The sequence below is a fragment of the Pleurodeles waltl genome, chromosome 4_1 (genome assembly GCF_031143425.1).
Source record: "Pleurodeles waltl isolate 20211129_DDA chromosome 4_1, aPleWal1.hap1.20221129, whole genome shotgun sequence".
NCBI classification, from domain to species: domain Eukaryota; kingdom Metazoa; phylum Chordata; class Amphibia; order Caudata; family Salamandridae; genus Pleurodeles; species Pleurodeles waltl.
The window spans coordinates 55060355-55084281 of NC_090442.1; the positions used below are offsets into that span (position 1 = coordinate 55060355).

The 23927-nt window shown below is 52.7% G+C and overlaps 15 non-coding genes across 15 annotated transcripts; 10 read left to right on the top strand and 5 right to left on the bottom strand.

Annotated features, from left to right (window-relative positions):
* Positions 1-1656: 1656 nt before the first annotated feature.
* TRNAN-AUU (transfer RNA asparagine (anticodon AUU)) lies at positions 1657-1730 on the top strand. The gene has a single exon. It is a non-coding gene; the product is annotated as a tRNA-Asn (tRNA).
* A 396-nt stretch (positions 1731-2126) lies between these two features.
* On the bottom strand, positions 2127-2197 carry TRNAG-GCC (transfer RNA glycine (anticodon GCC)). Its single transcript has one exon. It is a non-coding gene; the product is annotated as a tRNA-Gly (tRNA).
* A 1703-nt stretch (positions 2198-3900) lies between these two features.
* TRNAN-GUU (transfer RNA asparagine (anticodon GUU)) lies at positions 3901-3974 on the top strand. The gene has a single exon. It is a non-coding gene; the product is annotated as a tRNA-Asn (tRNA).
* A 253-nt stretch (positions 3975-4227) lies between these two features.
* Positions 4228-4299, top strand: TRNAW-CCA (transfer RNA tryptophan (anticodon CCA)). Its single transcript has one exon. It is a non-coding gene; the product is annotated as a tRNA-Trp (tRNA).
* A 2315-nt stretch (positions 4300-6614) lies between these two features.
* TRNAG-GCC (transfer RNA glycine (anticodon GCC)) lies at positions 6615-6685 on the bottom strand. The gene has a single exon. It is a non-coding gene; the product is annotated as a tRNA-Gly (tRNA).
* Positions 6686-10638: 3953 nt separating this feature from the next.
* On the top strand, positions 10639-10712 carry TRNAN-GUU (transfer RNA asparagine (anticodon GUU)). The gene has a single exon. It is a non-coding gene; the product is annotated as a tRNA-Asn (tRNA).
* A 253-nt stretch (positions 10713-10965) lies between these two features.
* TRNAW-CCA (transfer RNA tryptophan (anticodon CCA)) lies at positions 10966-11037 on the top strand. Its single transcript has one exon. It is a non-coding gene; the product is annotated as a tRNA-Trp (tRNA).
* A 70-nt stretch (positions 11038-11107) lies between these two features.
* Positions 11108-11178, bottom strand: TRNAG-GCC (transfer RNA glycine (anticodon GCC)). The gene has a single exon. It is a non-coding gene; the product is annotated as a tRNA-Gly (tRNA).
* A 1703-nt stretch (positions 11179-12881) lies between these two features.
* On the top strand, positions 12882-12955 carry TRNAN-AUU (transfer RNA asparagine (anticodon AUU)). Its single transcript has one exon. It is a non-coding gene; the product is annotated as a tRNA-Asn (tRNA).
* A 253-nt stretch (positions 12956-13208) lies between these two features.
* TRNAW-CCA (transfer RNA tryptophan (anticodon CCA)) lies at positions 13209-13280 on the top strand. The gene has a single exon. It is a non-coding gene; the product is annotated as a tRNA-Trp (tRNA).
* A 1845-nt stretch (positions 13281-15125) lies between these two features.
* TRNAN-GUU (transfer RNA asparagine (anticodon GUU)) lies at positions 15126-15199 on the top strand. Its single transcript has one exon. It is a non-coding gene; the product is annotated as a tRNA-Asn (tRNA).
* A 253-nt stretch (positions 15200-15452) lies between these two features.
* On the top strand, positions 15453-15524 carry TRNAW-CCA (transfer RNA tryptophan (anticodon CCA)). Its single transcript has one exon. It is a non-coding gene; the product is annotated as a tRNA-Trp (tRNA).
* Positions 15525-17839: 2315 nt separating this feature from the next.
* TRNAG-GCC (transfer RNA glycine (anticodon GCC)) lies at positions 17840-17910 on the bottom strand. Its single transcript has one exon. It is a non-coding gene; the product is annotated as a tRNA-Gly (tRNA).
* Positions 17911-20083: 2173 nt separating this feature from the next.
* Positions 20084-20154, bottom strand: TRNAG-GCC (transfer RNA glycine (anticodon GCC)). Its single transcript has one exon. It is a non-coding gene; the product is annotated as a tRNA-Gly (tRNA).
* Positions 20155-22184: 2030 nt separating this feature from the next.
* TRNAW-CCA (transfer RNA tryptophan (anticodon CCA)) lies at positions 22185-22256 on the top strand. The gene has a single exon. It is a non-coding gene; the product is annotated as a tRNA-Trp (tRNA).
* The last annotated feature ends 1671 nt before the right edge of the window (positions 22257-23927 follow it).

Sequence of the window (23927 nt, forward strand, 5' to 3'; positions counted from 1 at the left end):
TGAGGCCCATGCATTCGCATGGGACACCTATGAACAAAGTTTGCATGGCAAGCCTTGGACTGCCAAACGTTCACATGCTGATGGCAGGAATCAGATGCAGGAGACTGAAACTATGAATGTTTCTGATTTTGCTAAGGACAGTGGTTTGGGGCCAGTGTTGTGCTTGACAGAGCACGACATCAGCCTGCTCTCTGGCTGCTCCCGGGAGAAGTGGCTGACAGAAAGCACCCTCCAGACCACCAGCAATCTTGTGTTTCACAACATGCCACTGTCACTGGACTTTCCTTCTGGGAAAGCCTAGTCACTGACCTGGCCAGATTCCCTGTCCTCCCCAAAATCCTGGGGAGAAACGGGCAGAGTTCTGTGCCCTGCGCCCTCTTTCGCGTCCCTAACGCGCTCCCAACGCGCCCTACAGCCCTGGTCGGGCACAGCCCTGGTCGGGCTCATACCACTGGGGCCTCTGCCGAGGAAGAGCCCCGGAAGCCTAGGGCCAGGCCTATTGCACAGGCATCTTAGACCAGGCCATTCTGGGATTGCTGTGTTTCACGTCCTGCCCTTCAACACTCCTGGGAGGACTTTCCCTGAGAACCCTCATGTCTCTGCCCTCCCAGGAGGCTGTGGTTCTATGCAAAATAGGGGGTGCACCACGGGCCGTCCCCTTTCCTCTCTCTCGCCAATATCTTTCACCAAAGCTGAGCCCTGCAGGTAAATGTATCTATCTGGCTGAGGGGCCAGGGAGGGCCTTTGCCTGCAGTCTTACAAGCCAGAGTGCAGAGAAGGCAGCAGCTCTGGGACCGGGACTCTGCTCAAAGACATATCTAACATGCCACAGTGGAGCTGAGATGGGCAAGACACGTGTCTCACAGGCAGGCAGCACAACAAGACAGTGGCAGGAAACTATGCTAACAAGGAAAGAGAAAAGTCACGTGTCTCGTGGCCTTCCCACCATTAGACAGTAGTCTGCGCAAGAAAACATCCAACTGTGACAGGACAACCAAGCAAATGACAAACGCCGTGCTGAATAAAGTCATCTTACATGACATTTTGTATAAAGGCCCAGATCATGGGGATGATCGCGCAGAAGCAGCAAGTATCAGAGCCACCGAACCTGAGGTGAGTTACACGAGGAGAAAGGGCGACATGGGGACAGGGGCTAGGGGCTCAGGGAACAGCTACCACAATGCAACCTCGGGTGTGGGGATGCCACTCATTGCGGGTACTGCCCTGGGATTTCCTTTTAGAAAGAATCGCTGGTTAAAGTGTAGTGCACAAAAAACACAACTCCTCGATTACACTATTAGATAACATCCTTTAACTGCCCCACCCACCCTGTGTGAGTCTCACCCACTTCCCGCCTGCTCCCTCTAGTCTGAGAGTTGTATCTCCACAAAAAACACACAGTGGGGCTCAATGAGCTGCTCATGTCTGACATGGACACCTAAGCAGTGCTGGATTCACAACCTGAAAGCCTGCAAAGGAAAGTGTGCCCGGCAGAAGATAAGCTGCCTGGCAACTCAGAACCTTCTTCTAAGAGAAGTAAGACATGTCACAATGGAGTCTAAGCCTACCTGTCTTATGCCAGGACCTTAGAGCTGCAGGCAGGAGCACAAAGGTAAAAACATATATTGAGTCCCAACACGCTCACTGCGGTGGTTGGTCTCTGTGGCGCAATCGGTTAGCGCGTTCGGCTATTTACCGAAAAGTTGGTGGTTCAAGCCCACCCAGGGACGTATGCTTTTGCCGACATCAAGTCCAGAATTAAAACACAGCTGTCTGGCATTGCTCTTAGAGCTCTCGCTTTGCCTGCGTGACATGCTCTATCTCAACATTTCTATCTTCTCTCATCTCTTCACCTCTAGTCATTTCCACCAATAGGACTGGAAACGGGCCACCAAGCCTTCTACTTTAACCACAGGCGTACTGAGGGCCAATACAAGGCACAGAAGCATTTCTTGATCCGGGGCTGAGAACTGCATGCACAGGGACCTCGTGGCGCAACAGTAGCGCGTCTGACTCCAGATCCGAAGGTTGCGTGTTCAAATCACGTCGGGGTCACTCTTTGACATTTTTTTGCCCACCAAGTCTATATCTCTGACTTCTAAAGCAAAGCCAAAAGAAGGGCGCTTTGCATTGGCCGGGAATCGAACCCGGGCCTCCCGCGTGGCAGGCGAGAATTCTACCACTGAACCACCAATGCTTCACTTACATAGGCTGAGCAGAGAGCCCTGCCGTAGACAGTAGTGATGAGGCCCATGCATCCGCATGGGACACCTATGAACAAAGTTTGCATGGCAAGCCTTGGACTGCCAAACGTTCACATGCTGATGGCAAGAATCAGATGCAGGAGACTGAAACTATGAATGTTTCTGCTTTTGCTAAGGACAGTGGTTTGGGGCCAGTGTTGTGCTTGACAGAGCACGACATCAGCCTGCTCTCTGGCTGCTCCCGGGAGAAGTGGCTGACAGAAAGCACCCTCCAGACCACCAGCAATCTTGTGTTTCACAACATGCCACTGTCACTGGACTTTCCTTCTGGGAAAGCCTAGTCACTGACCTGGCCAGATTCCCTGTCCTCCCCAAAATCCTGGGGAGAAACGGGCAGAGTTCTGCGCCCTGCGCCCTCTTTCGCGTCCCTAACGCGCTCCCAATGCGCCCTACAGCCCTGGTCGGGCACAGCCCTGGTCGGGCTCATACCACTGGGGCCTCTGCCGAGGAAGAGCCCCGGAAGCCTAGGGCCAGGCCTATTGCACAGGCATCTTAGACCAGGCCATTCCGGGATTGCTGTGTTTCACGTCCTGCCCTTCAACACTCCTGGGAGGGCTTTCCCTGAGAACCCTCATGTCTCTCCCCTCCCAGGAGGCTGTGGTTCTATGCAAAATAGGGGGTGCACCACGGGCCGTCCCCTTTCCTCTCTCTCGCCAATATCTTTCACCAAAGCTGAGCCCTGCAGGTAAATGTATCTATCTGGCTGAGGGGCCAGGGAGGGCCTTTGCCTGCAGTCTTACAAGCCAGAGTGCAGAGAAGGCAGCAGCTCTGGGACCGGGACTCTGCTCAAAGACATATCTAACATGCCACAGTGGAGCTGAGATGGGCAAGACACGTGTCTCACAGGCTGGCAGCACACCAAGACAGTGGCAGGAAACTATGCTAACAAGGAAAGAGAAAAGTCACGTGTCTCGTGGCCTTCCCACCATTAGACAGTAGTCTGCGCAAGAAAACATCCAACAGTGACAGGACAACCAAGCAAATGACAAACGCCGTGCTGAATAAAGTCATCTTACATGACATTTCGTACAAAGGCCCAGATCATGGGGATGATCGCGCAGAAGCAGCAAGTATCAGAGCCACCGAACCTGAGGTGAGTTACACGAGGAGAAAGGGCGACATGGGGACAGGGGCTAGGGGCTCAGGGAACAGCTACCACAATGCAACCTCGGGTGTGGGGATGCCACTCATTGCGGGTACTGCCCTGGGATTTCCTTTTAGAAAGAATCGCTGGTTAAAGTGTAGTGCACAAAAAACCCAACTCCTCGATTACACTATTAGATAACATCCTTTAACTGCCCCACCCACCCTGTGTGAGTCTCACCCACTTCCCGCCTGCTCCCTCTAGTCTGAGAGTTGTATCTCCACAAAAAACACACAGTGGGGCTCAATGAGCTGCTCATGTCTGACATGGACACCTAAGCAGTGCTGGATTCACAACCTGAAAGCCTGCAAAGGAAAGTGTGCCCGGCAGAAGATAAGCTGCCTGGCAACTCAGAACCTTCTTCTAAGAGAAGTAAGACATGTCACAATGGAGTCTAAGCCTACCTGTCTTATGCCAGGACCTTAGAGCTGCAGGCAGGAGCACAAAGGTAAAAACATATATTGAGTCCCAACACGCTCACTGCGGTGGTTGGTCTCTGTGGCGCAATCGGTTAGCGCGTTCGGCTGTTAACCGAAAGGTTGGTGGTTCAAGCCCACCCAGGGACGTATGCTTTTGCCTACATCAAGTCCTGAATTAAAATACAGCTGTCTGGCTTTGCTCTTAGAGCTCTCGCTTTGCCTGCGTGACATGCTCTATCTCAACATTTCTATCTTCTCTCATCTTTTCACCTCTAGTCATTTCCACCAATAGGACTGGAAACGGGACACCAAGCCTTCTACTTTAACCACAGGCGTACTGAGGGCCAATAAAAGGCACAGAAGCATTTCTTGATCGGGGGCTGAGAACTGCATGCACAGGGACCTCGTGGCGCAACGGTAGCGCGTCTGACTCCAGATCAGAAGGTTGCGTGTTCAAATCACGTCGGGGTCACTCTTTGACATTTTTTTGCCCACCAAGTCTATATCTCTGACTTCTAAAGCAAAGCCAAAAGAAGGGCGCTTTGCATTGGCCAGGAATCGAACCCGGGCCTCCCGCGTGGCAGGCGAGAAGTCTACCACTGAACCACCAATGCTTCACTTACATAGGCTGAGCAGAGAGCCCTGCCGTAGACAGTAGTGATGAGGCCCATGCATTCGCATGGGACACCTATGAACAAAGTTTGCATGGCAAGCCTTGGACTGCCAAACGTTCACATGCTGATGGCAGGAATCAGATGCAGGAGACTGAAACTATGAATGTTTCTGCTTTTGCTAAGGACAGTGGTTTGGGGCCAGTGTTGTGCTTGACAGAGCACGACATCAGCCTGCTCTCTGGCTGCTCCCGGGAGAAGTGGCTGACAGAAAGCACCCTCCAGACCACCAGCAATCTTGTGTTTCACAACATGCCACTGTCACTGGACTTTCCTTCTGGGAAAGCCTAGTCACTGACCTGGCCAGATTCCCTGTCCTCCCCAAAATCCTGGGGAGAAACGGTCAGAGTTCTGCGCCCTGCGCCCTCTTTCGCGTCCCTAACGCGCTCCCAATGCGCCCTACAGCCTTGGTCGGGCACAGCCCTGGTCGGGCTCATACCACTGGGGCCTCTGCCGAGGAAGAGCCCCGGAAGCCTAGGGCCAGGCCTATTGCACAGGCATCTTAGACCAGGCCATTCCGGGATTGCTGTGTTTCACGTCCTGCCCTTCAACACTCCTGGGAGGGCTTTCCCTGAGAACCCTCATGTCTCTCCCCTCCCAGGAGGCTGTGGTTCTATGCAAAATAGGGGGTGCACCACGGGCCGTCCCCTTCCCTCTCTCTCGCCAATATCTTTCACCAAAGCTGAGCCCTGCAGGTAAATGTATCTATCTGGCTGAGGGGCCAGGGAGGGCCTTTGCCTGCAGTCTTACAAGCCAGAGTGCAGAGAAGGCAGCAGCTCTGGGACCGGGACTCTGCTCAAAGACATATCTAACATGCCACAGTGGAGCTGAGATGGGCAAGACACGTGTCTCACAGGCTGGCAGCACACCAAGACAGTGGCAGGAAACTATGCTAACAAGGAAAGAGAAAAGTCACGTGTCTCGTGGCCTTCCCACCATTAGACAGTAGTCTGCGCAAGAAAACATCCAACAGTGACAGGACAACCAAGCAAATGACAAACGCCGTGCTGAATAAAGTCATCTTACATGACATTTCGTACAAAGGCCCAGATCATGGGGATGATCGCGCAGAAGCAGCAAGTATCAGAGCCACCGAACCTGAGGTGAGTTACACGAGGAGAAAGGGCGACATGGGGACAGGGGCTAGGGGCTCAGGGAACAGCTACCACAATGCAACCTCGGGTGTGGGGATGCCACTCATTGCGGGTACTGCCCTGGGATTTCCTTTTAGAAAGAATCGCTGGTTAAAGTGTAGTGCACAAAAAACCCAACTCCTCGATTACACTATTAGATAACATCCTTTAACTGCCCCACCCACCCTGTGTGAGTCTCACCCACTTCCCGCCTGCTCCCTCTAGTCTGAGAGTTGTATCTCCACAAAAAACACACAGTGGGGCTCAATGAGCTGCTCATGTCTGACATGGACACCTAAGCAGTGCTGGATTCACAACCTGAAAGCCTGCAAAGGAAAGTGTGCCCAGCAGAAGATAAGCTGCCTGGCAACTCAGAACCTTCTTCTAAGAGAAGTAAGACATGTCACAATGGAGTCTAAGCCTACCTGTCTTATGCCAGGACCTTAGAGCTGCAGGCAGGAGCACAAAGGTAAAAACATATATTGAGCCCCAACACGCTCACTGCGGTGGTTGGTCTCTGTGGCGCAATCGGTTAGCGCGTTCGGCTGTTAACCAAAAGGTTGGTGGTTCAAGCCCACCCAGGGACGTATGCTTTTGCCTACATCAAGTCCTGAATTAAAACACAGCTGTCTGGCTTTGCTCTTAGAGCTCTCGCTTTGCCTGCGTGACATGCTCTATCTCAACATTTCTATCTTCTCTCATCTCTTCACCTCTAGTCATTTCCACCAATAGGACTGGAAACGGGCCACCAAGCCTTCTACTTTAACCACAGGCGTACTGAGGGCCAATAAAAGGCACAGAAGCATTTCTTGATCCGGGGCTGAGAACTGCATGCACAGGGACCTCGTGGCGAAACGATAGCGCGTCTGACTCCAGATCAGAAGGTTGCGTGTTCAAATCACGTCGGGGTCACTCTTTGACATTTTTTTCCCCACCAAGTCTATATCTCTGACTTCTAAAGCAAAGCCAAAAGAAGGGCGCTTTGCATTGGCCGGGAATCGAACCCGGGCCTCCCGCGTGGCAGGCGAGAATTCTACCACTGAACCACCAATGCTTCACTTACATAGGCTGAGCAGAGAGCCCTGCCGTAGACAGTAGTGATGAGGCCCATGCATTCGCATGGGACACCTATGAACAAAGTTTGCATGGCAAGCCTTGGACTGCCAAACGTTCACATGCTGATGGCAGGAATCAGATGCAGGAGACTGAAACTATGAATGTTTCTGCTTTTGCTAAGGACAGTGGTTTGGGGCCAGTGTTGTGCTTGACAGAGCACGACATCAGCCTGCTCTCTGGCTGCTTCCGGGAGAAGTGGCTGACAGAAAGCACCCTCCAGACCACCAGCAATCTTGTGTTTCACAACATGCCACTGTCACTGGACTTTCCTTCTGGGAAAGCCTAGTCACTGACCTGGCCAGATTCCCTGTCCTCCCCAAAATCCTGGGGAGAAACGGGCAGAGTTCTGCGCCCTGCGCCCTCTTTCGCGTCCCTAACGCGCTCCCAACGCGCCCTACAGCCCTGGTCGGGCACAGCCCTGGTCGGGCTCATACCACTGGGGCCTCTGCCGAGGAAGAGCCCCGGAGGCCTAGGGCCAGGCCTATTGCACAGGCATCTTAGACAAGGCCATTCCGGGATTGCTGTGTTTCACGTCCTGCCCTTCAACACTCCTGGGAGGGCTTTCCCTGAGAACCCTCATGTCTCTGCCCTCCCAGGAGGCTGTGGTTCTATGCAAAATAGGGGGTGCACCACGGGCCGTCCCCTTTCCTCTCTCTCGCCAATATCTTTCACCAAAGCTGAGCCCTGCAGGTAAATGTATCTATCTGGCTGAGGGGCCAGGGAGGGCCTTTGCCTGCAGTCTTACAAGCCAGAGTGCAGAGAAGGCAGCAGCTCTGGGACCGGGACTCTGCTCAAAGACATATCTAACATGCCACAGTGGAGCTGAGATGGGCAAGACACGTGTCTCACAGGCAGGCAGCACAACAAGACAGTGGCAGGAAACTATGCTAACAAGGAAAGAGAAAAGTCACGTGTCTCGTGGCCTTCCCACCATTAGACAGTAGTCTGCGCACGAAAACATCCAACAGTGACAGGACAACCAAGCAAATGACAAACGCCGTGCTGAATAAAGTCATCTTACATGACATTTCGTACAAAGGCCCAGATCATGGGGATGATCGCGCAGCAAAAGCAGCAAGTATCAGAGCCACCGAACCTGGGGTGAGTTACACGAGGAGAAAGGGCGACATGGGGACAGGGGCTATGGGCTCAGGGAACAGCTACCACAATGCAACCTCGGGTGTGGGGATGCCACTCATTGCGGGTACTGCCCTGGGATTTCCTTTTTGAAAGAATCGCTGGTTAAAGTGTAGTGCACAAAAAACCCAACTCCTCGATTACACTATTAGATAACATCCTTTAACTGCCCCAACCACCCTGTGTGAGTCTCACCCACTTCCCGCCTGCTCCCTCTAGTCTGAGAGTTGTATCTCCACAAAAAACACACAGTGGGGCTCAATGAGCTGCTCATGTCTGACATGGACACCTAAGCAGTGCTGGATTCACAACCTGAAAGCCTGCAAAGGAAAGTGTGCCCGGCAGAAGATAAGCTGCCTGGCAACTCAGAACCTTCTTCTAAGAGAAGTAAGACATGTCACAATGGAGTCTAAGCCTACCTGTCTTATGCCAGGACCTTAGAGCTGCAGGCAGGAGCACAAAGGTAAAAACATATATTGAGTCCCAACACGCTCACTGCGGTGGTTGGTCTCTGTGGGGCAATCGGTTAGCAGATTCAGCTGTTAACCGAAAGGTTGGTGGTTCAAGCCCACCCAGGGACGTATGCTTTTGCCTACATCAAGTCCTGAATTAAAACAGAGCTGTCTGGCTTTGCTCTTAGAGCTCTCGCTTTGCCTGCGTGACATGCTCTATCTCAACATTTCTATCTTCTCTCATCTCTTCACCTCTAGTCATTTCCACCAATAGGACTGGAAACGGGCCACCAAGCCTTCTACTTTAACCACAGGCGTACTGAGGGCCAATAAAAGGCACAGAAGCATTTCTTGATCCGGGGCTGAGAACTGCATGCACAGGGACCTCGTGGCGCAACGGTAGCGCATCTGACTCCAGATCAGAAGGTTGCGTGTTCAAATCACGTCGGGGTCACTCTTTGACATTTTTTTCCCCACCAAGTCTATATCTCTGACTTCTAAAGCAAAGCCAAAAGAAGGGCGCTTTGCATTGGCCGGGAATCGAACCCAGGCCTCCCACGTGGCAGGCGAGAATTCTACCACTGAACCACCAATGCTTCACTTACATAGGCTGAGCAGAGAGCCCTGCCGTAGACAGTAGTGATGAGGCCCATGCATTCGCATGGGACACCTATGAACAAAGTTTGCATGGCAAGCCTTGGACTGCCAAACGTTCACATGCTGATGGCAGGAATCAGATGCAGGAGACTGAAACTATGAATGTTTCTGCTTTTGCTAAGGACAGTGGTTTGGGGCCAGTGTTGTGCTTGACAGAGCACGACATCAGCCTGCTCTCTGGCTGCTCCCGGGAGAAGTGGCTGACAGAAAGCACCCTCCAGACCACCAGCAATCTTGTGTTTCACAACATGCCACTGTCACTGGACTTTCCTTCTGGGAAAGCCTAGTCACTGACCTGGCCAGATTCCCTGTCCTCCCCAAAATCCTGGGGAGAAACGGGCAGAGTTCTGCGCCCTGCGCCCTCTTTCGCGTCCCTAATGCGCTCCCAACGCGCCCTACAGCCCTGGTCGGGCACAGCCCTGGTCGGGCTCATACCACTGGGGCCTCTGCCGAGGAAGAGCCCCGGAAGCCTAGGGCCAGGCCTATTGCACAGGCATCTTAGACCAGGCCATTCCCGGATTGCTGTGTTTCACGTCCTGCCCTTCAACACTCCTGGTAGGGCTTTCCCTGAGAACCCTCATGTCTCTGCCCTCCCAGGAGGCTGTGGTTCTATGCAAAATAGGGGGTGCACCACGGGCCGTCCCCTTTCCTCTCTCTCGCCAATATCTTTCACCAAAACTGAGCCCTGCAGGTAAATGTATCTATCTGGCTGAGGGGCCAGGGAGGGCCTTTGCCTGCAGTCTTACAAGCCAGAGTGCAGAGAAGGCAGCAGCTCTGGGACCGGGACTCTGCTCAAAGACATATCTAACATGCCACAGTGGAGCTGAGATGGGCAAGACACGTGTCTCACAGGCTGGCAGCACACCAAGACAGTGGCAGGAAACTATGCTAACAAGGAAAGAGAAAAGTCACGTGTCTCGTGGCCTTCCCACCATTAGACAGTAGTCTGCGCAAGAAAACATCCAACAGTGACAGGACAACCAAGCAAATGACAAACGCCGTGCTGAATAAAGTCATCTTACATGACATTTCGTACAAAGGCCCAGATCATGGGGATGATCGCGCAGCAGAAGCAGCAAGTATCAGAGCCACCGAACCTGGGGTGAATTACACGAGGAGAAAGGGCGACATGGGGACAGGGGCTATGGGCTCAGGGAACAGCTACCACAATGCAACCTCGGGTGTGGGTATGCCACTCATTGCGGGTACTGCCCTGGGATTTCCTTTTAGAAAGAATCGCTGGTTAAAGTGTAGTGCACAAAAAACCCAACTCCTCGATTACACTATTAGATAACATCCTTTAACTGCCCCACCCACCCTGTGTGAGTCTCACCCACTTCCCGCCTGCTCCCTCTAGCCTGAGAGTTGTATCTCCACAAAAAACACACAGTGGGGCTCAATGAGCTGCTCATGTCTGACATGGACACCTAAGCAGTGCTGGATTCACAACCTGAAAGCCTGCAAAGGAAAGTGTGCCCGGCAGAAGATAAGCTGCCTGGCAACTCAGAACCTTCTTCTAAGAGAAGTAAGACATGTCACAATGGAGTCTAAGCCTACCTGTCTTATGCCAGGACCTTAGAGCTGCAGGCAGGAGCACAAAGGTAAAAACATATATTGAGTCCCAACACGCTCACTGTGGTGGTTGGTCTCTGTGGCGCAATCGGTTAGCGCGTTCGGCTGTTAACCGAAAGGTTGGTGGTTCAAGCCCACCCAGGGACGTATGCTTTTGCCTACATCAAGTCCTGAATTAAAACACAGCTGTCTGGCTTTGCTCTTAGAGCTCTCGCTTTGCCTGCGTGACATGCTCTATCTCAACATTTCTATCTTCTCTCATCTCTTCACCTCTAGTCATTTCCACCAATAGGACTGGAAACGGGCCACCAAGCCTTCTACTTTAACCACAGGCGTACTGAGGGCCAATAAAAGGCACAGAAGCATTTCTTGATCCGGGGCTGAGAACTGCATGCACAGGGACCTCGTGGCGCAACGGTAGCGCGTCTGACTCCAGATCAGAAGGTTGCGTGTTCAAATCACGTCGGGGTCACTCTTTGACATTTTTTTCCCCCCAAGTCTATATCTCTGACTTCTAAAGCAAAGCCAAAAGAAGGGCGCTTTGCATTGGCCGGGAATCGAACCCGGGCCTCCCGCGTGGCAGGCGAGAATTCTACCACTGAACCACCAATGCTTCACTTACATAGGCTGAGCAGAGAGCCCTGCCATAGACAGTAGTGATGAGGCCCATGCATTCGCATGGGACACCTATGAACAAAGTTTGCATGGCAAGCCTTGGACTGCCAAACGTTCACATGCTGATGGCAGGAATCAGATGCAGGAGACTGAAACTATGAATGTTTCTGATTTTGCTAAGGACAGTGGTTTGGGGCCAGTGTTGTGCTTGACAGAGCACGACATCAGCCTGCTCTCTGGCTGCTCCCGGGAGAAGTGGCTGACAGAAAGCACCCTCCAGACCACCAGCAATCTTGTGTTTCACAACATGCCACTGTCACTGGACTTTCCTTCTGGGAAAGCCTAGTCACTGACCTGGCCAGATTCCCTGTCCTCCCCAAAATCCTGGGGAGAAACGGGCAGAGTTCTGCGCCCTGCGCCCTCTTTCGCGTCCCTAACGCGCTCCCAACGCGCCCTACAGCCCTGGTCGGGCACAGCCCTGGTCGGGCTCATACCACTGGGGCCTCTGCCGAGGAAGAGCCCCGGAAGCCTAGGGCCAGGCCTATTGCACAGGCATCTTAGACCAGGCCATTCCGGGATTGCTGTGTTTCACGTCCTGCCCTTCAACACTCCTGGGAGGACTTTCCCTGAGAACCCTCATGTCTCTGCCCTCCCAGGAGGCTGTGGTTCTATGCAAAATAGGGGGTGCACCACGGGCCGTCCCCTTTCCTCTCTCTCGCCAATATCTTTCACCAAAGCTGAGCCCTGCAGGTAAATGTATCTATCTGGCTGAGGGGCCAGGGAGGGCCTTTGCCTGCAGTCTTACAAGCCAGAGTGCAGAGAAGGCAGCAGCTCTGGGACCGGGACTCTGCTCAAAGACATATCTAACATGCCACAGTGGAGCTGAGATGGGCAAGACACGTGTCTCACAGGCAGGCAGCACAACAAGACAGTGGCAGGAAACTATGCTAACAAGGAAAGAGAAAAGTCACGTGTCTCGTGGCCTTCCCACCATTAGACAGTAGTCTGCGCAAGAAAACATCCAACAGTGACAGGACAACCAAGCAAATGACAAACGCCGTGCTGAATAAAGTCATCTTACATGACATTTCGTATAAAGGCCCAGATCATGGGGATGATCGCGCAGAAGCAGCAAGTATCAGAGCCACCGAACCTGAGGTGAGTTACACGAGGAGAAAGGGCGACATGGGGACAGGGGCTAGGGGCTCAGGGAACAGCTACCACAATGCAACCTCGGGTGTGGGGATGCCACTCATTGCGGGTACTGCCCTGGGATTTCCTTTTAGAAAGAATCGCTGGTTAAAGTGTAGTGCACAAAAAACACAACTCCTCGATTACACTATTAGATAACATCCTTTAACTGCCCCACCCACCCTGTGTGAGTCTCACCCACTTCCCGCCTGCTCCCTCTAGTCTGAGAGTTGTATCTCCACAAAAAACACACAGTGGGGCTCAATGAGCTGCTCATGTCTGACATGGACACCTAAGCAGTGCTGGATTCACAACCTGAAAGCCTGCAAAGGAAAGTGTGCCCGGCAGAAGATAAGCTGCCTGGCAACTCAGAACCTTCTTCTAAGAGAAGTAAGACATGTCACAATGGAGTCTAAGCCTACCTGTCTTATGCCAGGACCTTAGAGCTGCAGGCAGGAGCACAAAGGTAAAAACATATATTGAGTCCCAACACGCTCACTGCGGTGGTTGGTCTCTGTGGCGCAATCGGTAAGCGCGTTCAGCTATTAACCGAAAAGTTGGTGGTTCAAGCCCACCCAGGGACGTATGCTTTTGCCTACATCAAGTCCTGAATTAAAACACAGCTGTCTGGCTTTGCTCTTAGAGCTCTCGCTTTGCCTGCGTGACATGCTCTATCTCAACATTTCTATCTTCTCTCATCTCTTCACCTCTAGTCATTTCCACCAATAGGACTGGAAACCGGCCACCAAGCCTTCTACTTTAACCACAGGCGTACTGAGGGCCAATAAAAGGCACAGAAGCATTTCTTGATCCGGGGCTGAGAACTGCATGCACAGGGACCTCGTGGCGCAACGGTAGCGCGTCTGACTCCAGATCAGAAGGTTGCGTGTTCAAATCACGTCGGGGTCACTCTTTGACATTTTTTTGCCCACCAAGTCTATATCTCTGACTTCTAAAGCAAAGCCAAAAGAAGGGCGCTTTGCACTGGCCGGGAATCGAACCCGGGCCTCCCGCGTGGCAGGCGAGAATTCTACCACTGAACCACCAATGCTTCACTTACATAGGCTGAGCAGAGAGCCCTGCCGTAGACAGTAGTGATGAGGCCCATGCATTCGCATGGGACACCTATGAACAAAGTTTGCATGGCAAGCCTTGGACTGCCAAACGTTCACATGCTGATGGCAAGAATCAGATGCAGGAGACTGAAACTATGAATGTTTCTGCTTTTGCTAAGGACAGTGGTTTGGGGCCAGTGTTGTGCTTGACAGAGCACGACATCAGCCTGCTCTCTGGCTGCTCCCGGGAGAAGTGGCTGACAGAAAGCACCCTCCAGACCACCAGCAATCTTGTGTTTCACAACATGCCACTGTCACTGGACTTTCCTTCTGGGAAAGCCTAGTCACTGACCTGGCCAGATTCCCTGTCCTCCCCAAAATCCTGGGGAGAAACAGGCAGAGTTCTGCGCCCTGCGCCCTCTTTCGCGTCCCTAACGCGCTCCCAATGCGCCCTACAGCCCTGGTCGGGCACAGCCCTGGTCGGGCTCATACCACTGGGGCCTCTGCCGAGGAAGAGCCCCGGAAGCCTAGGGCCAGGCCTATTGCACAGGCATCTTAGACCAGGCCATTCCGGGATTGCTGTGTTTCACGTCCTGCCCTTCAACACTCCTGGGAGGGCTTTCCCTGAGAACCCTCATGTCTCTCCCCTCCCAGGAGGCTGTGGTTCTATGCAAAATAGGGGGTGCACCACGGGCCGTCCCCTTTCCTCTCTCTCGCCAATATCTTTCACCAAAGCTGAGCCCTGCAGGTAAATGTATCTATCTGGCTGAGGGGCCAGGGAGGGCCTTTGCCTGCAGTCTTACAAGCCAGAGTGCAGAGAAGGCAGCAGCTCTGGGACCGGGACTCTGCTCAAAGACATATCTAACATGCCACAGTGGAGCTGAGATGGGCAAGACACGTGTCTCACAGGCTGGCAGCACACCAAGACAGTGGCAGGAAACTATGCTAACAAGGAAAGAGAAAAGTCACGTGTCTCGTGGCCTTCCCACCATTAGACAGTAGTCTGCGCAAGAAAACATCCAACAGTGACAGGACAACCAAGCAAATGACAAACGCCGTGCTGAATAAAGTCATCTTACATGACATTTCGTACAAAGGCCCAGATCATGGGGATGATCGCGCAGAAGCAGCAAGTATCAGAGCCACCGAACCTGAGGTGAGTTACACGAGGAGAAAGGGCGACATGGGGACAGGGGCTAGGGGCTCAGGGAACAGCTACCACAATGCAACCTCGGGTGTGGGGATGCCACTCATTGCGGGTACTGCCCTGGGATTTCCTTTTAGAAAGAATCGCTGGTTAAAGTGTAGTGCACAAAAAACCCAACTCCTCGATTACACTATTAGATAACATCCTTTAACTGCCCCACCCACCCTGTGTGAGTCTCACCCACTTCCCGCCTGCTCCCTCTAGTCTGAGAGTTGTATCTCCACAAAAAACACACAGTGGGGCTCAATGAGCTGCTCATGTCTGACATGGACACCTAAGCAGTGCTGGATTCACAACCTGAAAGCCTGCAAAGGAAAGTGTGCCCGGCAGAAGATAAGCTGCCTGGCAACTCAGAACCTTCTTCTAAGAGAAGTAAGACATGTCACAATGGAGTCTAAGCCTACCTGTCTTATGTCAGGACCTTAGAGCTGCAGGCAGGAGCACAAAGGTAAAAACATATATTGAGTCCCAACACGCTCACTGCGGTGGTTGGTCTCTGTGGCGCAATCGGTTAGCGCGTTCGGCTGTTAACCGAAAGGTTGGTGGTTCAAGCCCACCCAGGGACGTATGCTTTTGCCTACATCAAGTCCTGAATTAAAATACAGCTGTCTGGCTTTGCTCTTAGAGCTCTCGCTTTGCCTGCGTGACATGCTCTATCTCAACATTTCTATCTTCTCTCATCTCTTCACCTCTAGTCATTTCCACCAATAGGACTGGAAACGGGACACCAAGCCTTCTACTTTAACCACAGGCGTACTGAGGGCCAATAAAAGGCACAGAAGCATTTCTTGATCGGGGGCTGAGAACTGCATGCACAGGGACCTCGTGGCGCAACGGTAGCGCGTCTGACTCCAGATCAGAAGGTTGCGTGTTCAAATCACGTCGGGGTCACTCTTTGACATTTTTTTGCCCACCAAGTCTATATCTCTGACTTCTAAAGCAAAGCCAAAAGAAGGGCGCTTTGCATTGGCCGGGAATCGAACCCGGGCCTCCCGCGTGGCAGGCGAGAAGTCTACCACAGAACCACCAATGCTTCACTTACATAGGCTGAGCAGAGAGCCCTGCCGTAGACAGTAGTGATGAGGCCCATGCATTCGCATGGGACACCTATGAACAAAGTTTGCATGGCAAGCCTTGGACTGCCAAACGTTCACATGCTGATGGCAGGAATCAGATGCAGGAGACTGAAACTATGAATGTTTCTGATTTTGCTAAGGACAGTGGTTTGGGGCCAGTGTTGTGCTTGACAGAGCACGACATCAGCCTGCTCTCTGGCTGCTCCCGGGAGAAGTGGCTGACAGAAAGCACCCTCCAGACCACCAGCAATCTTGTGTTTCACAACATGCCACTGTCACTGGACTTTCCTTCTGGGAAAGCCTAGTCACTGACCTGGCCAGATTCCCTGTCCTCCCCAAAATCCTGGGGAGAAACGGTCAGAGTTCTGCGCCCTGCGCCCTCTTTCGCGTCCCTAACGCGCTCCCAATGCGCCCTACAGCCTTGGTCGGGCACAGCCCTGGTCGGGCTCATACCACTGGGGCCTCTGCCGAGGAAGAGCCCCGGAAGCCTAGGGCCAGGCCTATTGCACAGGCATCTTAGACCAGGCCATTCCGGGATTGCTGTGTTTCACGTCCTGCCCTTCAACACTCCTGGGAGGGCTTTCCCTGAGAACCCTCATGTCTCTCCCCTCCCAGGAGGCTGTGGTTCTATGCAAAATAGGGGGTGCACCACGGGCCGTCCCCTTCCCTCTCTCTCGCCAATATCTTTCACCAAAGCTGAGCCCTGCAGGTAAATGTATCTATCTGGCTGAGGGGCCAGGGAGGGCCTTTGCCTGCAGTCTTACAAGCCAGAGTGCAGAGAAGGCAGCAGCTCTGGGACCGGGACTCTGCTCAAAGACATATCTAACATGCCACAGTGGAGCTGAGATGGGCAAGACACGTGTCTCACAGGCTGGCAGCACACCAAGACAGTGGCAGGAAACTATGCTAACAAGGAAAGAGAAAAGTCACGTGTCTCGTGGCCTTCCCACCATTAGACAGTAGTCTGCGCAAGAAAACATCCAACAGTGACAGGACAACCAAGCAAATGACAAACGCCGTGCTGAATAAAGTCATCTTACATGACATTTCGTACAAAGGCCCAGATCATGGGGATGATCGCGCAGAAGCAGCAAGTATCAGAGCCACCGAACCTGAGGTGAGTTACACGAGGAGAAAGGGCGACATGGGGACAGGGGCTAGGGGCTCAGGGAACAGCTACCACAATGCAACCTCGGGTGTGGGGATGCCACTCATTGCGGGTACTGCCCTGGGATTTCCTTTTAGAAAGAATCGCTGGTTAAAGTGTAGTGCACAAAAAACCCAACTCCTCGATTACACTATTAGATAACATCCTTTAACTGCCCCACCCACCCTGTGTGAGTTTCACCCACTTCCCGCCTGCTCCCTCTAGTCTGAGAGTTGTATCTCCACAAAAAACACACAGTGGGGCTCAATGAGCTGCTCATGTCTGACATGGACACCTAAGCAGTGCTGGATTCACAACCTGAAAGCCTGCAAAGGAAAGTGTGCCCAGCAGAAGATAAGCTGCCTGGCAACTCAGAACCTTCTTCTAAGAGAAGTAAGACATGTCACAATGGAGTCTAAGCCTACCTGTCTTATGCCAGGACCTTAGAGCTGCAGGCAGGAGCACAAAGGTAAAAACATATATTGAGTCCCAACACGCTCACTGCGGTGGTTGGTCTCTGTGGCGCAATCGGTTAGCGCGTTCTGCTGTTAACCAAAAGGTTGGTGGTTCAAGCCCACCCAGGGACGTATGCTTTTGCCTACATCAAGTCCTGAATTAAAACACAGCTGTCTGGCTTTGCTCTTAGAGCTCTCGCTTTGCCTGCGTGACATGCTCTATCTCAACATTTCTATCTTCTCTCATCTCTTCACCTCTAGTCATTTCCACCAATAGGACTGGAAACGGGCCACCAAGCCTTCTACTTTAACCACAGGCGTACTGAGGGCCAATAAAAGGCACAGAAGCATTTCTTGATCCGGGGCTGAGAACTGCATGCACAGGGACCTCGTGGCGAAACGGTAGCGCGTCTGACTCCAGATCAGAAGGTTGCGTGTTCAAATCACGTCGGGGTCACTCTTTGACATTTTTTTCCCCACCAAGTCTATATCTCTGACTTCTAAAGCAAAGCCAAAAGAAGGGCGCTTTGCATTGGCCGGGAATCGAACCCGGGCCTCCCGCGTGGCAGGCGAGAATTCTACCACTGAACCACCAATGCTTCACTTACATAGGCTGAGCAGAGAGCCCTGCCGTAGACAGTAGTGATGAGGCCCATGCATTCGCATGGGACACCTATGAACAAAGTTTGCATGGCAAGCCTTGGACTGCCAAACGTTCACATGCTGATGGCAGGAATCAGATGCAGGAGACTGAAACTATGAATGTTTCTGCTTTTGCTAAGGACAGTGGTTTGGGGCCAGTGTTGTGCTTGACAGAGCACGACATCAGCCTGCTCTCTGGCTGCTCCCGGGAGAAGTGGCTGACAGAAAGCACCCTCCAGACCACCAGCAATCTTGTGTTTCACAACATGCCACTGTCACTGGACTTTCCTTCTGGGAAAGACTAGTCACTGACCTGGCCAGATTCCCTGTCCTCCCCAAAATCCTGGGGAGAAACGGGCAGAGTTCTGCGCCCTGCGCCCTCTTTCGCGTCCCTAACGCGCTCCCAACGCGCCCTACAGCCCTGGTCGGGCACAGCCCTGGTCGGGCTCATACCACTGGGGCCTCTGCCGAGGAAGAGCCCCGGAGGCCTAGGGCCAGGCCTATTGCACAGGCATCTTAGACAAGGCCATTCCGGGATTGCTGTGTTTCACGTCCTGCCCTTCAACACTCCTGGGAGGGCTTTCCCTGAGAACCCTCATGTCTCTGCCCTCCCAGGAGGCTGTGGTTCTATGCAAAATAGGGGGTGCACCACGGGCCGTCCCCTTTCCTCTCTCTCGCCAATATCTTTCACCAAAGCTGAGCCCTGCAGGTAAATGTATCTATCTGGCTGAGGGGCCAGGGAGGGCCTTTGCCTGCAGTCTTACAAGCCAGAGTGCAGAGAAGGCAGCAGCTCTGGGACCGGGACTCTGCTCAAAGACATATCTAACATGCCACAGTGGAGCTGAGATGGGCAAGACACGTGTCTCACAGGCAGGCAGCACAACAAGACAGTGGCAGGAAACTATGCTAACAAGGAAAGAGAAAAGTCACGTGTCTCGTGGCCTTCCCACCATTAGACAGTAGTCTGCGCAAGAAAACATCCAACAGTGACAGGACAACCAAGCAAATGACAAACGCCGTGCTGAATAAAGTCATCTTACATGACATTTCGTATAAAGGCCCAGATCATGGGGATGATCGCGCAGAAGCAGCAAGTATCAGAGCCACCGAACCTGAGGTGAGTTACACGAGGAGAAAGGGCGACATGGGGACAGGGGCTAGGGGCTCAGGGAACAGCTACCACAATGCAACCTCGGGTGTGGGGATGCCACTCATTGCGGGTACTGCCCTGGGATTTCCTTTTAGAAAGAATCGCTGGTTAAAGTGTAGTGCACAAAAAACACAACTCCTCGATTACACTATTAGATAACATCCTTTAACTGCCCCACCCACCCTGTGTGAGTCTCACCCACTTCCCGCCTGCTCCCTCTAGTCTGAGAGTTGTATCTCCACAAAAAACACTCAGTGGGGCTCAATGAGCTGCTCATGTGTGACATGGACACCTAAGCAGTGCTGGATTCACAACCTGAAAGCCTGCAAAGGAAAGTGTGCCCGGCAGAAGATAAGCTGCCTGGCAACTCAGAACCTTCTTCTAAGAGAAGTAAGACATGTCACAATGGAGTCTAAGCCTACCTGTCTTATGCCAGGACCTTAGAGCTGCAGGCAGGAGCACAAAGGTAAAAACATATATTGAGTCCCAACACGCTCACTGGGGTGGTTGGTCTCTGTGGCGCAATCGGTTAGTGCGTTCGGCTGTTAACCGAAAAGTTGGTGGTTCAAGCCCACCCAGGGACGTATGCTTTTGCCTACATCAAGTCCTGAATTAAAACACAGCTGTCTGGCTTTGCTCTTAGAGCTCTCGCTTTGCCTGCGTGACATGCTCTATCTCAACATTTCTATCTTCTCTCATCTCTTCACCTCTAGTCATTTCCACCAATAGGACTGGAAACGGGCCACCAAGCCTTCTACTTTAACCACAGGCGTACTGAGGGCCAATAAAAGGCACAGAAGCATTTCTTGATCCGGGGCTGAGAACTGCATGCACAGGGACCTCGTGGCACAACGGTAGCGCGTCTGACTCCAGATCAGAAGGTTGCGTGTTCAAATCACGTCGGGGTCACTCTTTGACATTTTTTTGCCCACCAAGTCTATATCTCTGACTTCTAAAGCAAAGCCAAAAGAAGGGCGCTTTGCATTGGCCGGGAATCGAACCCGGGCCTCCCGCGTGGCAGGCGAGAATTCTACCACTGAACCACCAATGCTTCACTTACATAGGCTGAGCAGAGAGCCCTGCCGTAGACAGTAGTGATGAGGCCCATGCATTCGCATGGGACACCTATGAACAAAGTTTGCATGGCAAGCCTTGGACTGCCAAACGTTCACATGCTGATGGCAGGAATCAGATGCAGGAGACTGAAACTATGAATGTTTCTGCTTTTGCTAAGGACAGTGGTTTGGGGCCAGTGTTGTGCTTGACAGAGCACGACATCAGCCTGCTCTCTGGCTGCTCCCGGGAGAAGTGGCTGACAGAAAGCACCCTCCAGACCACCAGCAATCTTGTGTTTCACAACATGCCACTGTCACTGGACTTTCCTTCTGGGAAAGCCTAGTCACTGACCTGGCCAGATTCCCTGTCCTCCCCAAAATCCTGGGGAGAAACGGGCAGAGTTCTGCGCCCTGCGCCCTCTTTCGCGTCCCTAACGCGCTCCCAATGCGCCCTACAGCCCTGGTCGGGCACAGCCCTGGTCGGGCTCATACCACTGGGGCCTCTGCCGAAGAAGAGCCCCGGAAGCCTAGGGCCAGGCCTATTGCACAGGCATCTTAGACCAGGCCATTCCGGGATTGCTGTGTTTCACATCCTGCCCTTCAACACTCCTGGGAGGGCTTTCCCTGAGAACCCTCATGTCTCTCCCCTCCCAGGAGGCTGTGGTTCTATGCAAAATAGGGGGTGCACCACGGGCCGTCCCCTTTCCTCTCTCTCGCCAATATCTTTCACCAAAGCTGAGCCCTGCAGGTAAATGTATCTATCTGGCTGAGGGGCCAGGGAGGGCCTTTGCCTGCAGTCTTACAAGCCAGAGTGCAGAGAAGGCAGCAGCTCTGGGACCGGGACTCTGCTCAAAGACATATCTAACATGCCACAGTGGAGCTGAGATGGGCAAGACACGTGTCTCACAGGCTGGCAGCACACCAAGACAGTGGCAGGAAACTATGCTAACAAGGAAAGAGAAAAGTCACGTGTCTCGTGGCCTTCCCACCATTAGACAGTAGTCTGCGCAAGAAAACATCCAACAGTGACAGGACAACCAAGCAAATGACAAACGCCGTGCTGAATAAAGTCATCTTACATGACATTTCGTACAAAGGCCCAGATCATGGGGATGATCGCGCAGAAGCAGCAAGTATCAGAGCCACCGAACCTGAGGTGAGTTACACGAGGAGAAAGGGCGACATGGGGACAGGGGCTAGGGGCTCAGGGAACAGCTACCACAATGCAACCTCGGGTGTGGGGATGCCACTCATTGCGGGTACTGCCCTGGGATTTCCTTTTAGAAAGAATCGCTGGTTAAAGTGTAGTGCACAAAAAACCCAACTCCTCGATTACACTATTAGATAACATCCTTTAACTGCCCCACCCACCCTGTGTGAGTCTCACCCACTTCCCGCCTGCTCCCTCTAGTCTGAGAGTTGTATCTCCACAAAAAACACACAGTGGGGCTCAATGAGCTGCTCATGTCTGACATGGACACCTAAGCAGTGCTGGATTCACAACCTGAAAGCCTGCAAAGGAAAGTGTGCCCGGCAGAAGATAAGCTGCCTGGCAACTCAGAACCTTCTTCTAAGAGAAGTAAGACATGTCACAATGGAGTCTAAGCCTACCTGTCTTATGCCAGGACCTTAGAGCTGCAGGCAGGAGCACAAAGGTAAAAACATATATTGAGTCCCAACACGCTCACTGCGGTGGTTGGTCTCTGTGGCGCAATCGGTTAGAGCGTTCGGCTGTTAACCGAAAGGTTGGTGGTTCAACCCCACCCAGGGACGAATGCTTTTGCCTACATCAAGTCCTGAATTAAAACACAGCTGTCTGGCTTTGCTCTTAGAGCTCTCGCTTTGCCTGCGTGACATGCTCTATCTCAACATTTCTATCTTCTCTCATTTCTTCACCTCTAGTCATTTCCACCAATAGGACTGGAAACGGGCCACCAAGCCTTCTACTTTAACCACAGGCGTACTGAGGGCCAATAAAAGGCACAGAAGCATTTCTTGATCCGGGGCTGAGAACTGCATGCACAGGGACCTCGTGGCGCAACGGTAGCGCGTCTGACTCCAGATCAGAAGGTTGCGTGTTCAAATCACGTCGGGGTCACTCTTTGACATTTTTTTCCCCACCAAGTCTATATCTCTGACTTCTAAAGCAAAGCCAAAAGAAGGGCGCTTTGCATTGGACGGGAATCGAACCCGGGCCTCCCGCGTGGCAGGTGAGAATTCTACCACTGAACCACCAATGCTTCACTTACATAGGCTGAGCAGAGAGCCCTGCCGTAGACAGTAGTGATGAGGCCCATGCATTCGCATGGGACACCTATGAACAAAGTTTGCATGGCAAGCCTTGGACTGCCAAACGTTCACATGCTGATGGCAGGAATCAGATGCAGGAGACTGAAACTATGAATGTTTCTGCTTTTGCTAAGGACAGTGGTTTGGGGCCAGTGTTGTGCTTGACAGAGCACGACATCAGCCTGCTCTCTGGCTGCTCCCGGGAGAAGTGGCTGACAGAAAGCACCCTCCAGACCACCAGCAATCTTGTGTTTCACAACATGCCACTGTCACTGGACTTTCCTTCTGGGAAAGCCTAGTCACTGACCTGGCCAGATTCCCTGTCCTCCCCAAAATCCTGGGGAGAAACGGTCAGAGTTCTGCGCCCTGCGCCCTCTTTCGCGTCCCTAACGCGCTCCCAATGCGCCCTACAGCCCTGGTCGGGCACAGCCCTGGTCGGGCTCATACCACTGGGGCCTCTGCCGAGGAAGAGCCCCGGAAGCCTAGGGCCAGGCCTATTGCACAGGCATCTTAGACCAGGCCATTCCGGGATTGCTGTGTTTCACGTCCTGCCCTTCAACACTCCTGGGAGGGCTTTCCCTGAGAACCCTCATGTCTCTCCCCTCCCAGGAGGCTGTGGTTCTATGCAAAATAGGGGGTGCACCACGGGCCGTCCCCTTTCCTCTCTCTCGCCAATATCTTTCACCAAAGCTGAGCCCTGCAGGTAAATGTATCTATCTGGCTGAGGGGCCAGGGAGGGCCTTTGCCTGCAGTCTTACAAGCCAGAGTGCAGAGAAGGCAGCAGCTCTGGGACCGGGACTCTGCTCAAAGACATATCTAACATGCCACAGTGGAGCTGAGATGGGCAAGACACGTGTCTCACAGGCTGGCAGCACACCAAGACAGTGGCAGGAAACTATGCTAACAAGGAAAGAGAAAAGTCACGTGTCTCGTGGCCTTCCCACCATTAGACAGTAGTCTGCGCAAGAAAACATCCAACAGTGACAGGACAACCAAGCAAATGACAAACGCCGTGCTGAATAAAGTCATCTTACATGACATTTCGTACAAAGGCCCAGATCATGGGGATGATCGCGCAGAAGCAGCAAGTATCAGAGCCACCGAACCTGAGGTGAGTTACACGAGGAGAAAGGGCGACATGGGGACAGGGGCTAGGGGCTCAGGGAACAGCTACCACAATGCAACCTCGGGTGTGGGGATGCCACTCATTGCGGGTACTGCCCTGGGATTTCCTTTTAGAAAGAATCGCTGGTTAAAGTGTAGTGCACAAAAAACCCAACTCCTCGATTACACTATTAGATAACATCCTTTAACTGCCCCACCCACCCTGTGTGAGTCTCACCCACTTCCCGCCTGCTCCCTCTAGTCTGAGAGTTGTATCTCCACAAAAAACACACAGTGGGGCTCAATGAGCTGCTCATGTCTGACATGGACACCTAAGCAGTGCTGGATTCACAACCTGAAAGCCTGCAAAGGAAAG